This window comes from Lolium rigidum, chromosome 1 (assembly GCF_022539505.1).
Source record: "Lolium rigidum isolate FL_2022 chromosome 1, APGP_CSIRO_Lrig_0.1, whole genome shotgun sequence".
NCBI classification, from domain to species: Eukaryota; Viridiplantae; Streptophyta; class Magnoliopsida; order Poales; family Poaceae; genus Lolium; species Lolium rigidum.
In genome coordinates, this window is record NC_061508.1 from 333,107,429 (window position 1) to 333,115,759 (window position 8,331).

Below are 8,331 nucleotides of genomic sequence, written 5' to 3' on the forward strand. Positions count from 1 at the left end.
GTCCAGCACCCAGTTAGACCGGCCTCCAGACCGGCCAGCCCGGTCCCTGGCCCGGTTGACCGGGCGCCAACCGGATGGGATGCATCGTACCGGGCCAAAACCGGAAAGTTGCGAAGTTTACGGTTGCCGCCCGGTTGACCGGACGCCAGACCGGCCGATCCGGTCCCTGGCCCGGTTGACCGGATTCCAGACCGGATTCGTCCGAGTCTGTCTCGACCTGATCTATTCTGGGTCGGTTATTTTTTTATCTTTTCGACCAGAACTCGTCCCGGACGCCTATATAAGTGCCCAGGATGCTCCCTAGCTGCTTTAGACCACGTTTAAGATAAACCCTAGTTCTTAGTTGTTTGCTCTAGCAAAACTATTGAATCTCTACACCATATTGCTTGATATTGTGTAGATCCTGAAAAAGTCTTGTGTGATGTGCTGTTCCATTGGGAATTAGACGGTTGCAACTTACGGCTTCGTGGTCATCGGCTACGTACGCAAGTGTGCGGAGTTGCGAATATCTTGCAGGGTTGAGAGCTGTTGCATTGGCGACAGGGACCAATCGAGAGATCTCGTTGCGTCATACAAGTTATCATCCACTACATCGTCGTGTTTCTCCGCTGCCATCACCCCGTGATCATCATTACCACCGTTGCTTACTGAGAAGATCGGGCCACCCCATATCATCTTGGTATCAGATTTCCAGTTTTTCTCGGTAAGCCATCCACAATCCACCCCATAGTTGAGTTGTGAGTGTTTTCCTATCCAGAAAAAGCCATAAAAAGTTAGGGTTAGGGTTTGCCATAGCCTTAGATTGCACTAATTTCAAGTTTTAGTTGCTTTTCTTAGTTGTTTTTGCGTATCTTTTCTGTCCATCTAGTATTTTAGGGTTTGAGTTTACTCTCTCGTCTTGTGTTACTTTGTCGTCCAGTGGCAGTTTTTGTTACTCCGAGTCCACATAGCGTACAGTGTACTTGCTCCAAACCATAGACACAGCCTTTCGATATAAAGTGACTAGGAACTTCCCCATAAGAGACTAGTTTTACCGCTCGACAGGCTGCTCGTTAGGTTATCGGTGCTTTGCATATTTCTGTTGGCCGTGTTATCAAGGAATTGTGTCAAAAAAATTGAAAAGAAGCAAAAAGAGCTACCTATCTGCGTGTGTTATACAAAAAGAAAAATCCAAAAAGAAAAGTGCTGTGCTAGTTGAATCAAGTGAAGGCCTAAGTTTACTTTACTGCACCTGTAGTTGAGCAATCTTGTGCCTGTCTCGTTGAGCTTTACTAGCGTCTCTCTTGTGCATTGCAACCTTTCCCACATATAGTTGCTTTGCTCCATTATATCGCCTTGTGTGAGTATCATTGGTTGTCTACGGTCGGCGCTAGAGCTTGTTATTTGGTGCAAATAGGTAGCCTACCTACAGCCCCACATATACCATGCTTTGTCGTGTGATTTGTTCTTATACCCTTGATATTCGCTTCGCTACATCCGTGCATTAGTTGTTACTACAAGTGGTAAGCAACACTAATTTACTTTGGAACGGTAAGATCACTACAACAAGACCCTGCCTACAACAACGCATTCATGTGTATCTAAAGGTCAATATAGGCGTTGCTAAGGCTCGTACCAACGGATAAAAATGCGTTGCGTTTTTGGGTGTTGCAAAGGTATAAGGCAACGCATAGAGACGCGTTGGTAACCAATGGTATAAGCGTTGCAACATAGCTACAGAATCTATGCAATGGTTGTTTGCGTTGTAGAGGCATCATACGGATTGAGAATTCTATTTTCCAAAATAATATTTTTTTTATTGGATGGTTGATCACACTAGAAATGGCAGATTATTTTTCTCGCCAAGAGAGCACAGCTCATATGAGATAGACCACAACACACAAATTGTAGAATACAAATGCATTGCACCATAAACAAATTCAGTATTTATTATTGGAACACCATTCCATACGCAATTTACAATCTTGCATCAAAATATGAGATTCAACCTAGTCATATATTTATTCCTTTTGGAACACCATTCCATACACAAAATTATCTGAAAATGGACAATTTACAATCTTGCAACAAAATATATAATGTTCTAGCTAGTCTTATATATGTTCTTTCTGATATTTCGTCTATCATATCCATAGCCGATATCCAAATAGCAAGTCTTGTTGATATATGGGACCTGCAAATATAAATTTCATTTTCAGTATCAAAGTGGCAAAAGGAGTGAAAGGGTATAGAGAATTCTACTAAGTACTTGCTTAAAATTTTGTAGGTATACTGGATACCAAGGCTAAGTTAGCACGTAAGACTAGACCCTAGTCGTAAGACACTTCTTGCTATCATGTGCATTTGATATGGCTCATCAGACCCACAAGTTAAGGAGGCTATCACACACATATGCAAATACAGATGAAATCTAAATAAGAAATAACCACGACAGGATCGGAACGAATCCATCAAATAGAAAATCAAAATACTTTAATTAATTAGATTGTTCTTTTAATAACAGAGCAAAATTAATGACAAAATAATTCATAGATTGCTCAATAACAGTATCACAAAGTGGAACTGGACGTGATATAAATGGCAAAAATATGATGAATCAGTACCTACCAGACCGACCTGCTGGTGGTTGTTGCTGCTAATGCGCACCCGCTTGCACCTGCTTGCTGCGGCATCTCGTGTCGCTGCCACCAGCAGCGCTGCTGCATCTACATCTAGCGCCATCACACATGTCTAGCCTGACATAACATGAGTAGATCATGGTCAACAACATTGAAAAAATTAATATGCTTAGGTTTGCTGCAATTTAGATTAAGGAAAACGGTAATACAATTTTAGGGAAAAGAGTACTTATCGTATTGGTGGACTGATCAGTGAAGTAAGAATATTGATAAAAAAGACGTGTGAGCTACAGTACTGAAGTATAACTTAGGCTAAAGAGATCTCTACGATATTTAAGTCTTAATACTAAGGGAAAGATACTTTTTCTAATATTGCATATGAACCACCGAAAGAAATGTGAAACAGCGTACTTTTATAAAAGGGAAAGATGTATCTCAAATCCGAGATGCACTGAATTGTGTTCTTTGATCTCCATTGCTAGAGTGAATTGGTAAAGATAACTATATTCAGAATCTTTGGATCAAAATCATCAAATAGATTTTCGGGCGAAGCAAAGAAACATGGATCCAGTACCACTGTTGCAGAAACTAAAACAATCTCTCTACAATGTTTGTGGCATTTTTTTTTGTAAGTTTAGAGCTGTAACATAATATTCCTTTACCTTAGTCCCATTAGCGTGAAACCAATCCAAACAGGAAAAAATAACTCCATACAATGAGCTGCCAACAAAACGAATTGGATGGGATGCACATAAGTCCTAGAAAATGGCTAACACGAGTCAGGTCAAGGGAAAAGGAGAGGAATTCTACAGCGGGAAAAGAGAAATTGTACCTGTAGCCTGAACCTCAACCGAGCGATTGCTCCTCCGCGCCCACTATGCTCCTATCCAATGTGGTTCTTTGAGAAATCTCCGAGTCAGTGACATAGAAAAAAATATGTCTTGGTGCACGAGCCTGCTGCGAAGTTAGGGGATCTCGTGGTACCTGAGCACGAAGCCGTGGATCCTAGCAATAAGAGGCGACTAGTGGGAGATGCCAGCCTGAGCCGCATCACCGGCCGCCGCTGGTCGCCGGAAATGGAGGCGCTGCTCGTGAACGGCCGCGAGGCACACAGGATTAGCGGAAGGAGGCGGATACTCACCTGCTGGAGCCGGCGTTCGGCCGGGTCATGACGGGTACGGCCGCGGCGATCGGAGCAAGGGTTCCATCCTCCATCCGGACCGAGGCGCTCCGCTAGATCCCATCTTGCTAGCACTCTACCGGATCAAGCGGCGGCTATCGAAGGCACGGCCACGCAGGGGGTAGGGGCGGCGCCGTGAGCGGATCATGGCTAGGTTTTCCGCAACACATACATGTGTATCTACGATTAAATTTTGCAACGAATATGCAGATGGTTGCTAAGTATGTATTGCTATAGGAGGGTTCTTCTTGTAGTGGATCTCCTTTTCTTATCAGTTTTGAGTGAGTTGTGAGAGTACCACCACATATTTTTGATTTAGTGTACTAATCTAGTAACGATGCTTGCTAGTGATCATAAAATTGTTAACCAGGAAAAGAAGAGTGTTGCAGATATCATCAAATGGAGGGAGTATGAGGCTCTTCGTAATGAGATGCGACGTGAATTCCGCGCTCAGGGCGATGTGCTTAATGGGAAAGTTGAAGAGATCTCCCAAAAGCTGGATGCTACTCATGTGACCGTCACTACAATGCAAGATCAAATGACGGATGTACAACGCAGTCTTGCTGATTTGCGCTTAGCTGTTGAGAATTTGACCGCGCAACAACAACAAGAAGATGACGATGATCCTGAGCTTCAAGATGACGCACACAATGCTCGTGATGCGCCACGTGGTAATCGTCCTCGCGGTTGGGCTCCACTTGGCCGCAATGGTCGTGGACCAGATGAAGAAGATGGTTTGGGTAAGCCCAAGTTTTCTATACCCAAGTTTGAAGGAGGAGCTGATGTTGAAGAATACCTCACTTGGGAGCTCAAGATTGAGAAGTTGTGGAGCTTACATCCACATTATACTGAAGATCGGAAGATCAAGCTTGCTTCTTCCGAATTTGATGGCTATGCTTTGCGTTGGTGGGATGCTCTTGTTCGTAACCGCGAAGAGGATCGTGAGCAACCTATACGCACATGGCGTGCTATGAAGGAGGTGATGACTTCTCGCTTTGTGCCTACAAATTACTTGCGGAATATATATGATAAGCTGACTCTATTGAGACAAGGTGTGAAGACTGTGGATGAATACTACATGGAGATGGAGATGCTTATGCAGCGTGGCCGTGTCCGTGAGTCTCTCGAGATGACAATGCAGCGTTTCCTCAACAGATTGAAGTATGATATCAAAGGCATTGTTCGTCATTATAGCTACACCAATATGAATCAATTGGTACATCATGCAAGAGAAGCTGAATCACAGTTGGCTGACGAAGCAAAGATCAAAGGTCGAGCTACAGGAGCTGGGCGTTTCTCACCCCGCGCGGCCCCATCTACGGCGCCGGTGCCTTCAACGCGCTCTGCACCTTACTCTACTCCGCCTAGTAAGCCGGTCTCCAATATGTCTAACACAAAGAAGTCCGAATCTGCTGCAAGTACGAGTGGCTCTAATGTGTCTATTGCGCGTAACCATGATATAGTTTGTCATACATGTGGTGGCAAGGGTCACTTCAAGAGAGATTGTCCTAACCAGACAGTCATGGTTATCAATGAGGACAATGAGTACGAGACTGGAGATGATGTTGATCCTAATGCTCCAGAAGATGATGACTATGACACTGATGGTGAAGATGCATATCCGTCTGATGCTCGCACCATTGTTGTGTCGCAGCGTGCTCTTAATGTGTTGCCTAGTGCATCTACTCAGCGCTGCAATTTGTTCCAAACAAAAGCTTTAGTTGGTCCTGACAAGGCTTGCAAGGTCATTATTGATGGCGGGAGTTGCCGCAATTTAGCAAGCAAGGGGTTGTGTACCAAGCTGAAGTTGAAGTATCTACCGCACCCGCATCCATACTATATTCAGTGGTTGAGCGACAATGGTGAGATGAAGGTAAACCACATGGTGCGTGTTGAGTTTGCTATTGGACCGTATAAGGATTGCATTGATTTTGATGTCGTTCCTATGACGGTGTGTCACCTACTATTGGGTCGGCCTTGGCTCTATGACCGTTCTGTGCAACATAATGGCCGTGCCAATACATATCACTTGGAGTTCAAGGGCAAGAAAATGAATCTACAGCCTATGACACCACAGTAAATTGTCAATGAGTCTCGTCAGAAAGTTGAAGTCAACCTGGAGGATGCTTCTTTAGATAGGCGAGAGAATTGTAATGTTGTGAGTGATATAACGAAAAGTGCGAGAGTGAATTTCTTAGTCTCATTAGCCACCAAAGAAGACATGAGAGAATTTAGTGAGGATCCGACAGCCATGCCTCTTGTGCTCTTGTACAGGGGTACGGTTTTGGTTTCTAACAACATGACCCCTCTTCCTCTTGGTGTTTCTAATGTTTTGCAGGAATTTGGTGACGTGTTTCCGGATGAGGTACCCGCAGGACTTCCACCATTGTGAGGTATTGAGCACCAAATCGACTTGATTCCCGGAGCTTCGCTACCCAATCGGGCACCATATAGAACGAACCCCGAAGAGACGAAGGAGATACAGAAGCAAGTACAAGCACTACTCGACAAAGCTTATATCTGCATAAGCCTTAGTCCTTGTGTTGTTCCTGTTATTCTTGTTCCTAAGAAAGATGGTACATGGCGTATGTGCGTAGATTGTAGAGCGATAAATAACATTACTATTCGATATCCTCATCCTATTCCCCGTTTAGAGGATATGCTAGATGAATTGAGTGGTGCTGTTGTTTTCACTAAAATTGATTTGCGTAGTGGTTATCATCAAATTAGGATGAAAGAAGGGGATGAGTGGAAAACCGCCTTTAAAACAAAATTTGGTTTATATGAGTGGTTAGTAATGCCTTTTGGTTTGACTAATGCACCTAGCACTTTCATAAGGTCATATTTCTGGGTTATGTTGTCTCTAAGCATGGAGTAGAAGTAGATGTGTCTAAAATTGAAGCTATTCAAAATTGGCCTACTCCCATGAATGTGAGTCAAGTTAGAAGCTTTCATGGCCTAGCTGGGTTTTATCGCCGTTTTGTGCCCAATTTTTCTACTATTGTTGCACCTTTGAATGAATTGACTAAAAAAGGTGTTGCATTTGAGTGGGGCGTTGCCCAAGATCATGCTTTTGATGAACTGAAACGATTGTTAACTCCTGCACCGTTACTTGCAGTTCCTGATTTCAATAAGCAATTTGAGATTGAATGTGATGCTAGTGGTATTGGAATTGGTGGTGTGTTGATGCAAGAGGGTCGCCCAATTGCATATTTTTCTGAGAAACTTTCTGGTGCTAAGTTGAACTATCCAATATATGATAAAGAATTGTATGCTTTAATTAGAGTTCTTGAGGTTTGGCAACATTATTTGTGGCCAAAAGAATTTATCATACATTCCGATCATGAAGCTTTGAAATATCCGAAAGCCCAATCTACTTTGCATAGGCGTCTTGCTAAGTGGGTTGAGTTCATTGAGTGTTTTCCATACATTATTAAGCATAAGAAGGGAAAAGATAATATTGTTGCTGATGCTCTATCTAGGAAGAATACGCTATTAACTCAACTTGATGTTAAAATTCCTGGATTAGAAGTGCTATGTGATTTGTATGCTACGGATCATGATTTTGCTGAACCATATCGCTTATGTGCTCTTGGTAAAGCATGGGAAAAATATCACATACATGATGGGTTCTTGTTTCGAGCTAACAAACTATGTGTTCCAGAATCGTCTGTGCGTTTGCTCTTATTGCAGGAATCACATGCTGGAGGTTTGATGGGTCACTTTGGGCGTGAGAAGACACTACTCATGCTAGCTGATCATTTTTATTGGCCAAAGATGAGGCGGGATGTGGACAGGTATGTGAAGAGGTGCATTACTTGCAACAAGTCCAAGTCCAAGCTGAAGCCTCACGGTTTGTATACTCCATTACCGGCACCTACTACACCTTGGGAAGATATTAGTATGGATTTTGTGTTGGGTTTGCCGCATACTAAAAGAGGCCATGATTCTATATTTGTGGTAGTGGACAGATTTTCTAAAATGTCACACTTTATTGCCTGCCACAAAAGCGACGATGCGTCGCATATTGCTAACCTGTTTTTCAGGGAGATTGTTCGACTACATGGAGTCCCGAAGAGTATTGTTTCTGATCGTGATGTGAAGTTCATGAGATACTTCTAGAAGACACTTTGGGGAAAGCTAGGGAAAAAGCTACTGTTCAGTACTACTTGTCATCCCCAAACTGATGGTCAAACTGAGGTGGTGAATCGAACCTTGTCACAACTGTTGAGATCCATGATCAAGAAGAACCTGAAGGAGTGGGAAGAGTGTTTTCCGCATGTAGAATTTTCTTACAACAGGGCGGTACATTCTACCACGGAGCTATGTCCTTTTGAGGTGGTGTATGGTTTTAAACCCATTACTCCACTTGACTTGTTGCCTTTGCCCATACATGAGAGAGTTAATATGGAGGCATCCAAGAGGGCAGATTTTGTGCGAAAAATCCATGTGAAGACTAAAGAGTTGATAGAGAAGAAAGGCAAGAGCAATGCTGCACGGATGAACAAGAAGCGCAAAGAGATGTTGTTCAAG